Raw genomic sequence first — 20645 nt, forward strand, 5'->3', positions numbered from 1 at the left:
CATCGGGGTGCAGGTGTCCCGGTGTTTCATTGCATTTGTATCTTTGGGGTAAATCCCCAACAGTGCAATTGCTGGGTCGTAGGGCAGGTATATTTTTAACTGTTTGAGGAACCTCCACACAGTTTTCCAGAGTGGCTGCACCAGTTCACATTCCCACCAACAGTGTAAGAGGGTTCCCTTTTCTCCGCATCCTCTCCAACATTTGTTGTTTCCTGCCTTGTTAATTTTCCCCATTCTCACTGGTGTGAGGTGGTATCTCATTGTAGTTTTGATTTGTATTTCCCTGATGGCAAGTGATGCAGAGCATTTTCTCATATGCATGTTGGCCATGTCTATGTCTTCCTCTGTGAGATTTCTGTTCATGTCTTTTGCCCATTTCATGATTGGATTGTTTGTTTCTTTGGTGTTGAGTTTAATAAGTTCTTTATAGATCTTGGAAACTAGCCCTTTATCTGATATGTCATTTGCAAATATCTTCTCCCATTCTGTAGGTTGTCTTTGAGTTTTGTTGACTGTATCCTTTGCTGTGCAAAAGCTTCTTATCTTGATGAAGTCCCAATAGTTCATTTTTGCTTTTGTTTCTTTTGCCTTCGTGGATGTATCTTGCAAGAAGTTACTATGGCCGAGTTCAAAAAGGGTGTTGCCTGTGTTCTTCTCTAGGATTTTCTCATTGGATGCAGAGAAAGCATTTGACAAAATACAGCATCCATTCCTGATCAAAACTCTTCAGAGTGTAGGGATAGAGGGAACATTCCTCGACATCTTAAAAGCCATCTATGAAAAGCCCACAGCAAATATCATTCTCAATGGGGAAGCACTGGGAGCCTTTCCCCTAAGATCAGGAACAAGGCAGGGATGTCCACTCTCACCACTGCTGTTCAACATAGTACTGGAAGTCCTAGCCTCAGCAATCAGACAACAAAAAGACATTAAAGGCATTCAAATTGGCAAAGAAGAAGTCAAACTCTCCCTCTTCGCCGATGACATGATACTCTACATAGAAAACCCAAAAGTCTCCACCCCAAGATTGCTAGAACTCATACAGCAATTCGGTAGCGTGGCAGGATACAAAATCAATGCCCAGAAGTCAGTGGCATTTCTATACACTAACAATGAGACTGAAGAAAGAGAAATTAAGGAGTCAATCCCATTTACAATTGCACCCAAAAGCATAAGATACCTAGGAATAAACCTCACCAAAGATGTAAAGGATCTATACCCTCAAAACTATAGAACACTTCTGAAAGAAATTGAGGAAGACACAAAGAGATGGAAAAATATTCCATGCTCATGGATTGGCAGAATTAATATTGTGAAAATGTCAATGTTACCCAGGGCAATATACACGTTTAATGCAATCCCTATCAAAATACCATGGACTTTCTTCAGAGAGTTAGAACAAATCATTTTAAGATTTGTGTGGAATCAGAAAAGACCCCGAATAGCCAGGGGAATTTTAAAAAAGAAAACCATATCTGGGGGCATCACAATGCCAGATTTCAGGTTGTACTACAAAGCTGTGGTCATCAAGACAGTGTGGTACTGGCACAAAAACAGACACATAGATCAGTGGAACAGAATAGAGAATCCAGAAGTGGACCCTGAACTTTATGGGCAACTAATATTCGATAAAGGAGGAAAGACTATCCATTGGAAGAAAGACAGTCTCTTCAATAAATGGAGCTGGGAAAATTGGACATCCACATGCAGAAGAATGAAACTAGACCACTCTCTTTCACCATACACAAAGATAAACTCAAAATGGATGAAAGATCTAAATGTGAGACAAGATTCCATCAAAATCCTAGAGCTGATTTATATTTTCATCGCCATTATTTCTCTTTTACTTTGGGATTAATTTGCTCTGTTTTGTCTAGCTTCTAAAGTAGAAGTTTTCGTTTTTTATATTTAAGTTATTCCTCTTTACTGCTGTAAACATTTAAACTCTAAATGTCCTTCTAGTGCAGCTTTAGCTGAATCACACAGATTTTTTATATACTATGTTTTTTTTTTAGCTTTGTTTTTTTTTAGATTATTTTTTAAAACTTTTATTTATTTATGATAGTCTCACAGAGAGAGAGAGAGAGAGGCAGAGACACAGGCAGAGGGAGAAGCAGGCCCCATGCACCGGGAGCCCGACGTGGGATTCGATCCCGGGTCTCCAGGATCGCGCCCTGGGCCAAAGGCAGGCGCCAAACCGCTACGCCACCCAGGGATCCCTATATACTATGTTTTTATTATCACTCATTTTGTAGTCTAATTTTCCTTTTGATTTCTTCTTGACCTATGGGCTATTTAGAAATCACAAGTACTTTAGAAGTTTTTATATAGCTTTAAAAATCGAATTTCTAATTTGATACCATTGTATCCAGAGACTATATTCATATTATTTTAATTCTTTAGTATTTTTGTTACTTTTTATAGCCTAGTTGGTAGTCTGTTTTGGTGCATAATCCATGTGCACAGGTAAAGGCTTTGTATAGTAGTTGGGGTGGAATTATACATAAATAGTTGTTGGGGGGTGACTATATAAAATCTCTGACCACAAACGTGGACTTGTCTACTTCTCCATTTAATCTGTCAAGTTTTGCTTCCTGTATTTTGAAATCTTGTTATTGAGTACATTTTTAGAATCATAACTTCTTGATGAATCAACCCCTCTATAATTATGAAATGTTTCTTTATTTCTCCAGTAATATTCTTTCCCTTGAAATCACCTTAGTCTGATATTAAGGTGGCCAACCAATCTTTTAATCTTAGTGTTTAAAAAGTGTCTTTAGCACCACAAATCTTAATCAGTGAATTAAAATTTCTTAATCTTAATGTTTCAGTGGTTCTTTTAAATACATTTACTTTCAACTGCTCTGCCTATACACATAAAATATAGATTATGTCTTTTTTATATAACCTTATCTCTGACTTTTACATGGAATTTTTTGTTTATTAACATTTAATGTGTTTAATGTAATTATCAACATAGTTCTAATTTTAGTAGCCTATCTTCATATTTGGTTTTTATTTATCTTATTTATTAAACATTTCTCCTTTTTTCCCTTCTACTTTGAAGTAAATTGCATGTTTTTTTGTATTCCATTTTTACTTCCCCTTTTAGTATATAGATTTATATCTTTGTGTTGTATGTTTATGCTTTATCTAGAGGAGTGATGAATGAAATAACTTAAATGATGGAAATCTTCTATATCTGTTCAATTCAATATGGTGGCCACTATAGATATGTAGTTACTTACCACTTGAAATGTGGCTAATATAACGTAGGAACTGAATTTTTAATTTTATTTAATTTTGATTAATTTTTACCTGAATTTAAATATCAACATGTAGCTACTGATTACCCTATTGGACAGTAGAGGTTTAGAGTTTATAATATTAATCTTACACTCCTTATAGCCTAAGTTCAAATAATATTATGCTAAATTAAAAACAGTTTAGTGGGGGTTTTTTACCATCTTCTTGTCCTTTATGTACTTTATTTCTTTTTTTTTTTAATTTTTATTTATTTATGATAGTCACAGAGAGAGAGAGAGAGAGGCAGAGACACAGGCAGAGGGAGAAGCAGGCTCCATGCACCGGGAGCCCGATGTGGGATTCGATCCCGGGTCTCCAGGATCGCGCCCTGGGCCAAAGGCAGGCGCCAAACCGCTGCGCCACCCAGGGATCCCCTATGTACTTTATTTCTTATATTTTAGTTCTAGATACGCTAAAAATCTCTACATTTGCTATATTATTATTTTCTTTTAAATATTCTGCAGTCTTTTAAAAATACACATAGATACGAGATAGATATATATTGAAAGGTCTTTTATATATTCTCAGATATTGACTTTATTTTATGCCTTTCATTTATTCCTACAGATCTGGGGTTTCACTTGGTATCATTTCCCTTCCACTGAAGAACTACTTTTAGCATTAGTACAGGGCTGCTGGAGACAAATTCCCTGAAGTTTAGTTCTCTAAAATGGCGTTACTTGCCCTCTTTAAAAAAAAAAGAGAGAGAGAGAGATAGCTAGACCTATATATAATACTCTTAGGTTGACTTTTGGTTTTTTTTTATCACTTTATATTATGCTTTGTCCATTAATATATCATCCAATAATTTTTAGTGGTAAATCAACCATCATGCATACTGTACCATTAAAGATAAAGTGTCTATTTTTTGCTGGCTGCTTTTAAATTATTAAATTTTGTTTTAGGCAGTTAAACTATGAAGAGTTTATGCATGTTTTGTTTTGTAGCAATCTTCATGGAGTCCACTGAGTATCAAGATGTGTATTAATGTCTTTCAATCATTTGGAATCATTCTCTGCTATATTTCTTTAAATATTTTTTCTACCCTATTCTCTATCTTCTTTTTCTACACTCAAGGTGGATTTGATAATGCCCTACCGATCTCAAACACTTCTATTTCATTTTTTTTTTTACTATTGTATTTTGGCTTTAGTTTGGATACCTTCTATTGATCTGTTTATTTTTTTTTATTTTAAACAAGGAGTTTATTTAAACAACAAGACATGACATTTGACTTGAAGGGAAAAATATCTAGGATTCATTTTTTATATTAATTTATTTCTACTTAAGACAGATTGCCCTGTATGTTATTATTGCTATGTTCAAAAAAGTTATAAAATTGTCCTTGGTTTGATAGTGACAGATGTAAAGCTTTAAAGTTCTCCAATCAAATAAAGTACAAAAGGATTTTTATGTGGCTCTTTTTGTTTTGTTTTGAGAGCAAAATAATTTACTGAGATAAAAAGATAGGAATTGAATAACACAAATGGATAAAGGGGTATTTTCATAAAATCAATATTTCCCCCATATTATCTCCGCTTGGTATTGATCAGAACATATCATTGGCCATTTAGTTTAAAAAAATATAATATGCTTGTGTATATACATCAGTTACCTTATGTGCAATGAAAGAATGGGGAAGAGAAAATTAAAGAATAGGAAAAAAACTATAGTTGGGATGTCGTGGAAGCAAATTGCAGTTTTCTAATTGAGGTTGTCCTCTTGGTCTGGAAGAAAAAGATTTCTGGAGTAAAAAGTAGCTGGTTCTCTTTTTAGTAAACACCTCCTGTTTGCTGCTGGAACACATCAATTGTATCATCATCCTCCATCTCCACCTATACAGGAATGTCTGTTTCATTGATTGGCTGTTCATCCCTTTGGCATCTGATCTGTCTCATTGACAAATCTCATTGACAAGCCTATTGTTCACAATAGGCTTTCATTAGTTTACTAAGTGTTCTGTGCCTCTTAATCATAAATGGCACCACGGAACTATTCAGAGCCAACACCTTCAAATTAACATGATTGTTGTTTCCAATCTTAACTCCTTCCTTGGACTTTTCATCTGCCTTGGTGTGTGCCAAATTCTCCTCAGCCACTGCTTCACAAAGAGGTACCAGGCTCTCATTTGATCCAGCACCAGGAGCTCTATTGACCTGTCTTCTGGTCTGCTGTTAAATCAATCTAATGAACATTTCATTTATGATACTGCTTTTTTTTTCTGGAATTTTCAATAGATTTTTATTTAACATCATGCTTCTGCTAAAATCCTCCATCTCTTTACTCACGTTGCTTACTTTTTCTATTTGCTCCTTTAGATTTTTTATTGTACATATTTTACTTAAAATCTCTGATAATTCCAACATCTGGGCCATCTGGGTCTGCTTCTCTTTTGGCTGTGATTTACAGATCTTATTTGTTGTGGAAATTTTATGGCACTAAGGATGCTTTGTGTAAGGAAACAATAGAAATGGATGTAATCATTTTTATTTCTAGAAAAGATCTAGAGTGGAGAGCTAAATAAATCTGGTCTCTAGTTGAGATATGTTTGGGCTTTGTTGCAGCTTTAGTTTGACCAAAGGCTTTACAGGTTTTGGAAGTGGAATTAGAATGAAACCCTGCAGACTACTAGGGGTCTGAGCACTAGTGAGATCCGTAGATTTCTATGCTCCTCTGCCCAAGTGCTAGCTTTTTAAAATGTGAAGATCTTTTATAGTACTTCCAGCTCTTCCTGTTTCTAGGGAGTTTTCTTTGCTCTCCTCCAGTCGTACTAAGACTTTGTATGCCCAGGAAGATCTTTCTCTTCCCAAAATGCCTCAGAGCAGTCCCTCTCAGAACAGTGTCGGTCTCCAGCTCTTAGAAGCTGAAATCTTGAGTTGAAATTAATCCCTCTCAATTCTCCCCTGCCTTCAAGCCTGTGGAGAAATGCCCCTGAAGCAGTCAGTAAAGACCCAGGCAGTAGAATTGGTGAGTGAGTGCAGATTTACTCTATGACTACACTAGAGTCTCAGGATCCCAATCTTTCTTGGCAGCCCACATACAGGCCTTGAAATTTTGTTAAAGATTCTGCTAATTTTCTATCTGTGGAGAAAGTTTTCTTTTCCTGCTAGTCAGCCAAGGAGAGTAGCTTTGTTTGTCTTTTCTCCTATGAAGTATTCGTCACTGGAATTTAGCTTATTTAAAGTTTCTTTCACTGTCACTTTTATCAGAGGTTCCAGAAAACTAATTTGTACGTCATGTGATATGTTTTGCTTGTTATGGTGAGAGTTACGTTCTCTTACAACTTCCTACTTCATAATTGGAGGTGGAACCATCAATACATTTGTTGATGGAATGAAGGAATGCAGAAGAGCAGATTCTCTTGCACTAAGTTCTCAAATTCTAGGTCAGTTCCTAATTTGCTGCTTTGTGTTATCTTTTTTTAAGATTTTATTTATTTATTCATGAGAGACACACGGAGAGAAGCAGAGACACAAGCGAAGGGAGAAGCAGGCTCCCTGTGGGGAGCCCCATGTGGAATCAATCCCCGGGATCACGACCTGAGCTGAAGGCAGATGCTCAACCACTGAGCCCCCCAGGCATCCCTCCTTTCTATATTCTTAAGCAAGTTTTGTGTTTTTTAAACCTCTGTTTCCTCACATGTAGGAAGGGGATAGTAATGATACCCAGTTTGTAAATTTTTTGAGGATTATAGGAGTTGTATAAAGTACTTAGGGTGATGCCTGAAACATAGTAAAAATCATATGAATGTCTGTTACTTTTATTTTTTTATTTGTAATAGAGTTTTATTCAGAAAGTGTAGAAGGTGTTCAAAAATCTTAGCAAGATAGAGGATCAAGATAATTACACACACACACACACACACACACACACTTAGTAGAGGGTGGAATTAAAAACCACTACCAATTATTAAAACAAAAGGTATTTCCATAAATAAAGCAGTGTTTAATTAACCTGAATGACACTTTCAAAGTTACTGATGAGTTAGGTGCTTCATCAGTGGGATCAGGTATTTAGTTGAGTTGGGGAGAAAATATGCTGTTACATAAATTTAAACAATTAAAGGGTAATCAGCGCCTCTGGCACTGAGATGCATGCTATCGTTGCTGGCCTGTATACCTCCCAGAATTGACAGAATCTGCTACAGGGCAATGCACAGCTGATTCTCTTACCTTTCTTTATGCCATCCCTCAAACGGCATTGGCCAACTGTGCTTTGTTCTCAGGTCCTGAGATTGTCTATAAATGAAAGAAAGAAGCTGCAGAAACCAGATGGAACATCTTTTTTAGCCTCCAGTTTTTTTTTCTCTTCTTAATCTCTCTCTCTAAAGTCTTTCCCTCTTCAAAATCTGTCCTCTTACATTTTATTACCATATGATATCTTCCAGTTATCTTCCCATTTTCCCCTCTCCCTTCGTCTCATGTACCTCAAGTCAAAACAGCAATAAATAACAATAATTATACTAGTAAGCTATATAGATTAGGGAGAGGAATGCATGATATGCTTCAATAAGTGTATCTTTTTATTAAAAATTATTCAAAACTCCAAAGTGTTGGAAAAAATTAGATGTGGGAAAGGGTCTTCAAAAATTAAAAACAAAACCAGGAGGCCTGGTTGGCTCAGCGGTTGAGCGTCTGCCTTTGGCTCAGGGCATGATCCTGGGGTCAAGGATCGAGTTCCCCATCAGACTTCTTACGGGGAGCCTGCTTCTCCCTCTGCCTGTGTCTATGCCTCTCTCTCTTCCTCTCTCTCTCTCTTCCTCTTTCTCTCTCTCTCTCTCTGTCTCTCATGAATAAATAAATAAAATATTTTTAAAAAATTAAAAACAAAACCAAGCTCAAACCCCAGAATCATCTAAGTCAGGTATAGCCTGTCAAAATTGCAATCTGGAAAAACTGTGACTCTAATCCACAAACTCTGAGAGAAATTCTCAGCTATGCTTTCTTAGGTTTTCTAAAGCTATCTTGGGTCTCTCCAATTACTAAAAATGTGGTCAGCGGCAAGGTTAACTGGTTTCCAACCACTAGAAGTATTGAAATACTCCATTTCTCTGAGCTTCATTCTCCTCTAACACCTCCAAACAATATATAACTCTCAATCTCTTTCACATACACATAAACACACACACACACACACACACACACACACACACCACTGAAATAATACATCTATTCTGATGCACTTTCAGATCCTGTGACTGCTGGTTCAGGGAGGTATTCTTAAACAAGGGGCTCTTCTAGTATAAACAACAACTTACATGTAAACAACAACTTATATGTAATCTGGCTCCATTCCTAATGAATTTGCTGAGAAACAAGGGTTTGTAGGATACAGTATGTACATTTTCTGAAGGAAAAATTGAAAGTGGACAACCTGTACTCCCTCCCATCTGCTCCTGTGCACTCTGCTAGGCAAGCAACCAATATCGGTCACAAGGTCTGCTCCACCTACTCCGCTGATTGATTGTTTTCTCTTTGCCTTGTTTTCAAGGTTGATACTCTCTGAGCCAAACAGGCAGGCAGCTGCAGAGGACAGGAGCACAAATCTCAAATCCTGTAGATAATTGCTGAAGGCAGCTGAGTTCAGGAGCCCCACCTGTTAATGAGCAGCCAATTATTTATATGCTTATAAATCATCTTTTAAATACTAACAAGCACTAATAAACTTTGGCTACCGGTTACCATGGTAACCGACTATGTCGCAAAGGAGACTACTGACATATGGACAATGGGTCAATGGTCCAGTATCTCCTGGGACTGCCATTTGTACTCCTTCACATGAAACAGTTATGTCTAAGATCTACTTAAAATCACATGACTAAGGAGGCATAGGACATGATGAAATGCCTGTTTTTTCCTTACAGCCCAGAGAGTTTAAAGGGAATAGAATGTGTTCAACTCCCCACGAGCTATGGGAACAAGCTGCCCTAACTTGTTAAGTGGCAGTTCCTATGTATAGCCATACAGCTGGTCTACTTAGGCCACCTGCTGTCAGATATTTTATTCCCCAAAGCTTCCTGGACTGCTGGGTTCCACCAGTCTGAAGAGGTTTTCCCAACACATTCTGTTTACTGTTGCAAATAGGTAAGACAATAGGCTACTTGTGGGATGCTCAGTAATATTTAGTGAGATGCAAGGAACGGTTTCAGATGAAAAAGAACATATTTTTGCTCCTAGCAAACCGACAGTACTTTCTCTTTTCTTTTAAAAGCACAGTGAGAAGGCAACCACCCATGACCCAAAACTCTTTTTATAGTAGAGAAAGAAAACCACCTTCTGCCTTGAACTGGCTTTCCAAACTAGATATAGGGAAGCTCACCACAAGTGGTATGGGGTACAAAATGACAGCTCAAAGAATCTGATGGTTTCAGGGCATTAGTGAATAGTGACCTAATCAAGCAATAGAGGAATGTGATTGTAATCATTTTGCCATGACTGACCCAGAAATGGCTTTTACCATGATTTCTAAAAAGATACTAGTTTTCAATAGAAAATTGAATTGCTCATACTATAGAGGAGTTCCTTATCCTTCAGCAGGTGTTCAAACTGATACCTTTAACCTCTCAGCTGCCTACTCTAGGGCAAAGAGCATGAGCTTTAGATTAGGATTTATTAGTATCACTACCATTTATGTGCCTCCCTCAGCTGGAGGATCAAGGAAATGAATGTAGTTCTTCACAAAGATATTGTTCCTTCTACCTTGGGGTGTCCTCTGTTCTCTGCATGCTTTATATTATGCAGGGCGTAGGGGTTCAGAGACTGCATGAGATTTATTTTCTATACCTATGTATCTTTTATATGTCTAACTGAATGCATGTACGTGTTGTATTGGAGTTATACATATGCCACTGCTAGGAAATTTGCCTTCTCCTGCCATTGTTATTTTCTGTGAAGAACAACTACCTCATGTTTGGCTACACCAGTCCTTTCAATCTCCTATGCTTGCTAGACTGAAAATTCAGATAAGGATTTAGAGTTTTTACAAAAGGGCAAAGATAAATCAAGTCTTGGATAACATACTACAGAGGGTTGTTCACCAAATGAAATATTCTGGTATGAGTAGGGTGACTATGTGAATAAAAATCCAGGGGAAGAGAAATTACAGGACTGATAAGGGGTCAAGAGAGGATTAGTGTAGAAAATGTTGTCAAAGTATAAACAATGCCTAGATGAAAGGGCAATTAACCAGGTGGATTGTAGGGAAAGGTTTATGAAGGAACTTCCAGTCCTTCGGTCTTATTCCAGCAGGTTGGTGGTGAGGTTGGCAAGGTGAAGGAGTAATTTGTAAGTGTTTGCATGACTGATTTAATAAGAACTGAGTCATTTGAAATGGCCAAGGGAAAGCAGGCTAATCGCCCAAGCAGATAGGAATTTAACACCACCACCACCCTCGCCCCAATCCTTTTCTTCATTTGGAATACTCAAATGGAAAGATTGGAAACTGGAAAATAGGACTTCAGCCATACTTCCACTTCTGAATAGCTATGAGCCAATGGGCAAGTTGTTTCTGGGTCTTAGTTTCTGTAACCCTTTCTGTATACTTTATGAGGGCATATGAGTTCATACCAATATAATTAATGTGTAAAGCTATGAAAGGTGAATGTCTCTAAATAAAATATTGTTCATGTGGAAGACAAGAATATTGCTAATGATAATAATGACCCATCCTGTTCTTTGGCAATGTGCTAATATTCTCAGAATTGATGAGAAAAAGATATTCAATAAAATACATAGAGAAACTAAAACAAGATGCTCTAGATAAAGCTATAAACTGCCAAAGGAAGAAAGTGGGGAAATTTTTTAAAGAGAATAAATAGATGCTAACAGGATAGAAAGAAGAATTAGAAGAGTCAGATTTTGAGTGGCAGAAATACTTACTAGAGGAAGATTCTGGAGACCTGGTTATAAGCCTGGTTCTGTCATTAGCTGAGCGATCAGAAACAAGTTGCCGAATCTCTCTCAGACTAGAATTTCTCATCCACTAACAAAAAGATCTTTTATCACATGAAATTGAAAGTGGAACCTCAGTGTCTAAAAGCAGCTTAAAGTCTTGTTTCTTTTGTTGAAATCTTTCTTGACATTTTCTTGGCCCCATTCCTCACTGTGGCCGTGGATCACCTGTTTAAAAATCAAAGATTTTTGAGGATCATACTCTGAAAACCAAGGAAGTGGATAGCAGCTGATGGGTTACTTTTGAGATTAAAACAGTCCTAGAAAAGTTTGAAATCCCTTGAGAATGGAATTGAAATGGATGTTAAAGATCAACTGGAAAAGGTGGCTAATTTTTGACTAAGATTATTGTTGACTGACAGGCATGTGAACAAACATCTAGAAATAGTATTCACCATAAAAGAAAGATGAATTCATGGGGAAGTAATGTCCCCCAAATCAATATTTTTCTAAGAAACATATAAGCATACAGTTGACTCTTGATCAACATGGGCTTGAACTGTGCATGTACACTTACACATGACTTATTTTGATAAATATAGTACAGTGCTATAAATGTATTTTTTTCTTGTGATTTTCTTAGTAACACTTTTTCTTTAGCTTAATTTATTGTAAGAATACAGTATATAATACATATAATATAAAAATATGTGTTAATTGACTGTTTATATTATTGGTAAGGCTTCTGTTCAACAGTAGTAGGCTGTTAGTAAAGTTTTCAGGGAGACAAAGTTATATACAGATTTTCAACTATGTAGGGGGTTGCCCCTAATGCTAGTATTGTTAAGGGATCAACCGTAGTAGGAAGAGGAGCCATGAAAATAACTTGGATCAGAAGACTGAACTCTGCACATTAATTAATATCCAGTGCAGTCCGATACAATTTGTAACTCAAGGGGTGAAATGACCCAGTACATCCCAACAAAATGTTGTTAGGGATGTAATCTCTGCCAGTTCTTGTTCACTAAGGCTCCTTTGTTCCATTCTTTCCCCCTTGCCTAATAATTCAGTGAAGTTCTCATAAGGAAATATTGAATGCAGTGGCCCACTCCTAGCAAGAGGAAGCTGGACAGACCTCTAACCAGGTCCATTCAGTCTTTTGCAACCATGAGTAAAAGAGGATTTGGAGGACGGGTGGGGAAGGAGCTGCCTGCCTTTCCAATGAAGTCATCATTGTTTCCCAAAGATTTTGCAAAATGCCAATCAACAGTACATTAGAGAAAAGGTTCACACAGCTCTTTCCTGAATTTCAGAATAGGATTGAACTGTTTGGGGAATTCTGAACATTAATCACCTTTTATTCAAAGCTGAATTTCAATTTCCAAGTTTGAAATCAGCCAGTGGTGTATACACTTCAGATGGGCTACAGAGTTGAGAGGGAAAATGAAGAAATAGAGCTGTGGATGGGAAAACACATTTATATGATACTCTTCTGACAGCTCTCACCTGTATATTGTTGATGCAGTAACAAGCCCATGAAACTAGATGTTAAAATACATGCATTTTTAATCTTGAGAAGTATTTTAAATATTCTGAATTTTTTAAAGTCTACTCAAATATTTCAAGTTTCTGTTAACACCCAGTCTTGTTGGTTTTCGGATCAGATGCTTTCACTAAGGATTATAAATCAGACATTTGGCTGCAATCTCACTTGGTATGCCTCATGATGTTAGGAAGTCAGGTTATTTTATGGCTAATATCTGAAGGGGCAAATGATGAGTAAAAGGAACTGGCATTCTTTCTTTTTATTGTGGTATAATTGACATACAATATTATACTAGTTTCAGGGTCACAACATAGTGATTCAACATTTGTATACATTGTGAAATGATCACCAGAGTAAGTCTAGGTACCATCTGGCACTATACAAAGTTAATACAATATTATTGACTGTATTCTTCATGCTGTTCATAACATTCCCATGATTTACTAATTTTATAATTGGCAGTTTGCACTTCTTGATCCGCTTCACCCATTTCACCTCCCACCCCCCTTCCTTCTGGCAACCACTGATCTGTTCTCTGTGTCTTATGAATGTGGGTTTTATTTTGTTTGTTTTGGTTTTTACATTCCACATATAAGTGAAATCATGCAGTCTTGTCTTTCTCTGACTTATTTCACTTAGTGTAATACCCTCTAGGTCCATCTCTGTTGTCATAAATGTCAAGATTTCATTCTTTTTGTATGGCTAAGTAAGATGGATAGATGATAGGTAGATAGATCAATTTACTTTTTATTTTTTAAAGATTTTATTTATTTATTTATGAGAGACACACAGAGAGAGGCAGAGATATGGCAGAGGGACAAGCAAGTTCCCCGCAGGGAGCCTGATGTGGGACTCAATCCCAGGACCCTGGGATCACCACCTGAGCCAAAGGCAGCGCACTACTCAACCACTGAACCACCCAGGTGCCCTAGATAGATCAGTTTATAGGTGATCTGTCTATTTATCTATCTCACCACATTTTCTTTATCCATTCATCCATCATTAGACACTTAGGTTATTTCCTTATCTTAGCTATTATAAATAATGTACAGTTAACACAGGGACACATATACCTTCTCAAATTAGTGTTTTCATTTTCTTCAGATACATACCCAGTGGTGGAATTGTTTAATCATATGATAATTCTATCTATTTTCAGCTCTTTTTGAGGAAACTCCATACTGTTTTCCGTAGTGGCTACACCAATTGACAATACTACCAACAGTTCACAAGGGTTCCCTTTTTTTCCACATTCTTACCAACACTTACTATTTCTTCTTTTTTTGATAATAGCCATTTTGGCAAGTTTATGATAATATCTTATTGTAGTTTTGATTTGCTTTTGACTAGTGATTTGTAATGGCTAATGATGTTGAGAATCTTTTCATTTGCCTGCCGTGCTATGTCTTCTTTGGACAAAATTCTGTTCCTGTATTCTGGCCATTTTAAATTGGAATATTTTTGTTACTGTTGTTGAGTTCTGGGAGTTTTCTTACATATTTTAGATATTAACTCCTCATTGGATATATGATTTGCAGATATCTTCTATCCAGAGATTGCCTTTTCATTTTGTTGTTGGTTTCCTTCACTGTACAAAAGCTTTTTAGTTTGATGTAGTCACATATTTTTTCAATATTTGCTTTTGTGGTCCTTGCCTTTGGAATCAGATGCAAAAAAAAAATTGTTAACACTGATGTTAAGGAGCCTACCACCTATGTTTTTTTTCTATGATTTTTATGGTTTCAGGTTTTACATTCAAGTGTTTAATCTATTTTGAGTTTTTTGGTATGTGGTGTAAGATAGTGGTGCAAGTTCATTCTTTTGCATGTGGCTATCCAGGATTTCCAACACTGTTTATTGAAGAGACTGTCCTTTCTCCACTGTATGTTCTTACTTCCTTTGTCATAAATTAATTGACCATATATGCATAAGTTTATTTCTGGGCTATATTTTTCTTGATTTATGTGTCTGTTTTTATGCCAATACTATACTGTTTGGATTACTATGGCTTTGTAGCAATGTTTGAAATCAGGGAGTATAATACCTCTGGGCTTTGTTCTTCTTTCTCAAGATTGTTGTGGCTAATTGAAGTCTTTGTGGTTCCTTATAAATATTATAATTACTTGCTCTAGTAAGTAATTTGAAAACTACCATTGGAATTTTAATTAAAATTTCATTGAATCTATAGATTTCTTTGGGCACTTTAACAATATTAATTCTTTCGACCCATGAACACCAAATATTTTTGCATTTATTTGTGTGTCTTCTTCAATTTCTTTCATCAATGTCTTGTAGTTTTCAGTGCATAGGTCTTTATAACTGGTGGAAGGTTCACTTCTTTCTTTTTAATTTTTTAACCCCTTTATTTCTTTTTCTTGCCTAATTGCTGTGGCTAGAACTTCCAATACTATATTGAGTAAAAGTGACGAGTGGGCATCCTTGTCTTCTTCCTTTTCTTGCAGAAAACATTTTAGCTTCTTATCATTGATTGATTATTTCAATGACCCAGTTGTTTATTTTTTTATTTTTTTTAAATTTTATTTATTTATGATAGGCACACAGTGAGAGAGAGAAAGAGAGGCAGAGACACAGGCAGAGGGAGAAGCAGGCTCCATGCACCGGGAGCCCAACGTGGGATTCGATCCCAGGTCTCCAGGATCACGCCCTGGGCCAAAGGCAGACGCTAAACCACTGCGCCACCCAGGGATCCGACACAGTTGTTTAGTAACATGTTCTTTAATCTCCATATATTTGTAGTTTACCCAGTTTTCTTCTTATAATACCTGATTTCACATCAGTGTGGTTGGAAAAGATGCTGTTTCAAACTCCTTGAATTTATTGAGATTTGTTTTATGGCCTAACTGGTGATCTATCTTGGAGAATGCTGAATGTGCATCTGAGAATACTGTGTTCTGCCTTTGGATGGAATGTCCAGTCTATATCTATTTAATTCATCTGGTCTAATGTGTTGGCTAAAGCCAATGTTTTCTTCTTGATTTTCGTTTGGATGATCTTTCCATTGATATAAATGGAAAGTGTTAAGGTCTTGTACTGTTATATTGCTATCAATTACTTTTTTATGCCATTAATATTTGTTTTTTTTTAATATTTTGGTGCTTTTATACTGTGTGCATATATATTTATAAATGTTATATCTTCTTGCTGACTTGGTCCCTTTATCACTATGTAATGCTGCTCTTTGTCTTTTATTTTGATCTTTGTTTTAAAATCTATTTTGTCTCATGTGAGTATAGCTCTACCACCTTTAATATTTGTTTCCATATTCATGGCCTATCTTTTTTCATCTTTTCACTTTCAGTTTGTGTGTGTCCTTACTTCTGAAATGAATCTCCTATAGTGAACAGTATATAGATGTGTTTTGCTTTTGTTTTTGTTTTTTTTGATTCATTCAACCACTCTATGTCTTTTGACTGAGGAATTTAGTCCACTTATATGTAAAGTAATTATTGATAGGAATGTGTTTATTGCCATTCTGTTAATTGTTTGCTGGTTGTTTTTATAGTTTTTATAGTTTCTCTTTATTCCTTTGTTATTAGATAAACTTCCCATTTCCCCTTTGCATATTTGCTCTGAGTTTTTGCTTTTGGTTACCATGAAGTTTACATATATCATCCTATATATAAAATAGTCTATTTTAAGTTGATTGCAACTTACATTTTGAAGACATTATAAAACTAAATTTTTACTCCCCCTGTTTTATATTTTGATATCATATTTTATGTCTTTTTATTTTATGTTTCCAACTATTTTATTTTTAATTATAACACTTTTCTTTTTCAATCTTCATAGTAGCCCTATAATTGAGTAATCCACTACTTTTACTACATATTTACCTTTTCTAGTGAGATTTTTACTTTTGCATGTTTTTCTTTTCATTAATTAGTGCCTTTCCTTTTCAATTAAAAAAAAAAAACTTTAACTTTTCTTGTAAGGCCATTTTAGTAGTAGTTGCTTGTCTGGAAAACTATCTCTCCTTCAGTTTAGAATGATAACCTTGCTGGGTAGAGTATTCTTCATTGGAAGTTTGTTTATTTGCTTATTTTGTGTTTTTCTTTCAGCATTTTGAATATGTCATGCCATTTTCTTCTTTCTGCTAAGAAATCTACTCATAGCCCTATGGGGTTTCACTCATATGTACCAACCACTTTTCTTTTGTGTTTTTAAGATTCTCTTTTTTATCATTAACTTTTGACATTTTAAATATTGTCTTGATGTGGATCTCTTTGGGTTCATCTTATTCGGAACTCTCCAGGCTTCCTGGACCTGGATGTCTGATTTTCCCTTTATAGGTTTGGGAAGTTTTTAGCCATTATTCTGTCAAATAATTTTCTGTCCCTTTTTCTATCTCTTCTCCTTCTGAGATCCTTATGTTGAGTTTTTTTTTTCCCACTTGATGATGTCCCATAGGTCCCTTACATTATCTTCATGTTTTAATATACTTGTTTCTTCTTGCTGCTCTGTTTGGGTGCATTTTATGCTTTGTCTTCTAGCTTGCTGATCTATTCTTCTGCTTCACCTAGTCTGCTGTTGAACTTCTCAAGTGTATTTTTTAGTTCAGTCACTGTAATCTTTGGCTCTGTGACTTAGGATTGGTACTTTATAGTTTCTATCTCTTTGTTGAAGTTCTCACTATTCATTCATTCTTCTCCTGAGTTTGGTGACCATCCTTATGACCATTACTCTGAATTTTTCTCAGATAAGATTACTTTTCTCTATGTCATTAAGGTCTTTTTCTAAGATTTTGCCTTTTTTTTTTTGAAACATATTCTTCATTTCCTAATTTTGCTTGACTCTCTGTGGTTGTTTCTGCATATTAGTCAGAACTGCTACATCTCTCAGTCTTGGAGAAGTGGCTTTGTGAAGGTGATGAAACTTCCTATTCAATCTTGCCCTAGCTATTTGTTTTCTCTCAAAGCTTTGTAATTGTCTGAACAGCCTGCTTTATTTTTGATATATCACCATTGTTGAGGGGTGTGTCAAGACATGTCAGTGTCCCAAAGCAAGAAGGGGGAGATCTCATTTAGCACCTGGTTTTGGCTGATTGGAAACTAGACCCTCAGGCAGCAGTTTTTAAAATGTGCAAATATATCCTATGGGATCACAATCATAATCCCTGCTCATCCCCAGACCAGAAGTTCTGCAAGTGTTCTTTGGACAACAGTTGCAAATACCAGGACTCCAGAAAAGTATATAAGCTACTTTCTGGGAGGTTTTGTGGAGCTATAGCAAGACCAAGGTTGTGTGCAAGCATGGTGTCTCCCTGCTTACATTCCCTATTAGCTCGTCCTTAGCCTCTGGATGTATGGGAAATCTGAAGTCTATCCCTGGGGCTGGAGCTCCAGGATAAGTAAATGGGTTTTTTTCCACCACCACCACCCCCACAGGAAGACTGGCTTGTGTTTCCATCTGTTTTCTCTGCAGTCCCCTGGGAGTGGTGGCCCCAAAACTATCTTCTCATTTGTTACATTTCTGTGGAGCTCAGGAATCCCAGCCCCTTAGCCACCAGGGCCAAGTAATCAAGGAGTGTCCCCTGTGTGAATTGCATATCTTCATTGGCTTCATCAGGGCAGAAGCAAAATGGGGTGGATGAGCCATGCTTGCTGGCTTCAGAAAGGCAAATGGCAGGAAATGTCTGACTGGGTGTGCCCATAGGTGTGAGGAGTACAGCAAGAAACTGTCTTATCTGTGCATGTATGCCATCTTTAGGCTAGAAGCAGGAAAATGCCATGAGTGCTCATGTTCTCCAGCCCCAATCAGGGAGTCAGGGAATATTGAAACCACTGTACTCCTGCTTAAGTAAGGCAGCAATAGACTGCCACAACCACTTGCTCCCATCTATCTTTGCTAGGTGGCAGGAGGGTGCTGGCTCAGAGCCTGCCCACCTGTCCTAGTTGGGTGGGTGGAGAGTTTAAAAATGGCCTCCACCAGCGCCTTCATCTCTGGAGAGTTTCAACTGTTCCCAACTTCTCTAGAATTTGCTTTTAAATTCGCAAATGCACTTCCTTCACATATAGTCCAGGTGTTTTTCAAACTGCTTTTCCCAGCCCCCACCTCTACCCCCACTGGCCTACTGGGCCCTGAGGCAAGTGGGAGCATGCACAAGCTATTTAATAGGGAATGTCAGTTTCCTATAGCACTTTGGGTCCCTTGGATATCAGCCCCATTGGTTTTTTAGGCCAGACATAAGAAGCTCGTCACTCTAGTGCAGATCATATGGGTTGGGGTACTTGATGTGGCACATCCATCCCTTGCTCCTCCAAGAAAAGTGCCAGGGTAGTACAATCTTTTTCTATTATGTGTCACTATACCAGGTATAGGTTTTTTAGCAAGACTGTGTCTCTGTCTCTCCTATCTCTCTTGTTGTGGTCTTTTATTTGTTGTTGTGGAGAAGGAGTTCATTTGTTTTCAGATATTTTTTCAGAGATATATGATAGATATGTAACTGTATATTTGGCATATCCATGGGAGGAGGTGAGTTTGGGATTTTACCACACTGCCATCTTAGGGATCTCTAAGACCAACATTCTAATATGTTCCAGCTCTTTCTTGTCTAAGTAGTTGAAGACCTAACTTCTAGTCTCTTCCTATTTTTTCTGGTCCTCCTTTTTTTTTTTTTTGGTCTCAATCTAACTTTCCTAATTCTCCCTATAAATGTGTATATGTGAGTATGCACATATCTATGCACATGTGAATGGTATGAAAAGGAATAGGAAAAAAATAGGTATGAGGCTTAGCAACTTGGGGAGAGAATAGAAGGAAACATTAAATTTTTTTTTCATTATTTCAAGTACTTCTTGTAGACAGAACTGAGCCAGATTCTAAAATGAATATTTAATTTGGACAGATAAGTTATATTATACCTCACTAATATAGAAAGAAAATGAGGTGTGTAATATGTGTAGAGTGTGTGCAATAAATCAGTGTGAAGTTACAGAGAAAGTGTGGCCATATGACTGTATATGTTGTCCTCTAACATCTTCACTCTCTTCCTATTAGGTTGCTGGTAAGAGTCAGTGTAAGTCCTCTGTGACTTTGCTCCTGTGTGCCTCTCTAGAACTCCTACGATAGTCTTCTTCTAGACATACTAAACAGCTTGCAGTACCAATTGAGTGCTATAATGTGTGATTTTCTTCCCACTCATCCTTCTTCTCAATTGAAAGAAATGTATTTAGCTTTGGCATCCCTTTAATCATAGAACTTTCCTTGAAATTATTTGCTCTGTTCCAGAATCTTGAAAACAATTAATCAGTCTCACCTTTGTGCCTGTACTCTTCCTCTTGCAAATGTCTCTTCTAACATCTCAAATTTCTGGTATGCTAACGTGCTAGTTTGGATGATATTTCCTGTTCTACTAAACTATGGAGGTACAGTATATATAATTCTTCCTTGTATTCCCAGTATCTGACAAAGCATCTGGCACCTAGAAGTTATATATAATTATATATATTAATATTATATATAATATTATAGTAATATTGCTTAATATACTATCTATATTACATGGCATCATAATACTTCATGATTAATATCTATTATATCATAACCAGTATATAATTATATAATAGCTAAAACATAATATATATTTTGTAGAATATTATATATAGTATATTTTAGCAATATACCTATGTATACTATACACACATATAAAATATCATGAGAAATCTTATTCTTGCAGAGGCTCAGAGCATCTAGTTACTTGCCAATTATTTGGGTTCTGCCTTGATATGTTGGATTTTAGGACTGGCTTGCTATGAAGGCTACTTCTGGAAGAACTAAGCTAGGAATGTAGAGATGTTATAGGAGACCAGAACCTGTGACTGGGGTACTGAGTTTAGAGGGTGAAGGAATGGCAGTAAAGACCACTGATCAAAAAAAACAAAAAA

At 36.6% G+C, this 20645-nt stretch overlaps 1 long non-coding RNA gene and 1 pseudogene across 1 annotated transcript in view; both read right to left on the reverse strand.

Annotated features, from left to right (window-relative positions):
- The window catches only part of LOC140624927 (uncharacterized), a 50941-nt gene extending 43395 nt beyond the window's left edge, over positions 1-7546 (reverse strand). Inside the window, exon 1 of the long non-coding RNA XR_012024356.1 lies at positions 7479-7546. This is a non-coding gene — a long non-coding RNA (uncharacterized lncRNA). The remainder of the gene's footprint in view (positions 1-7478) is intronic.
- On the reverse strand, positions 5079-5681 carry LOC140624742 (small ubiquitin-related modifier 2-like; annotated as a pseudogene).
- Positions 7547-20645: the final 13099 nt, after the last annotated feature.

This window comes from Canis lupus, chromosome 35 (assembly GCF_048164855.1).
Source record: "Canis lupus baileyi chromosome 35, mCanLup2.hap1, whole genome shotgun sequence".
Lineage (NCBI taxonomy): Eukaryota > Metazoa > Chordata > Mammalia > Carnivora > Canidae > Canis > Canis lupus.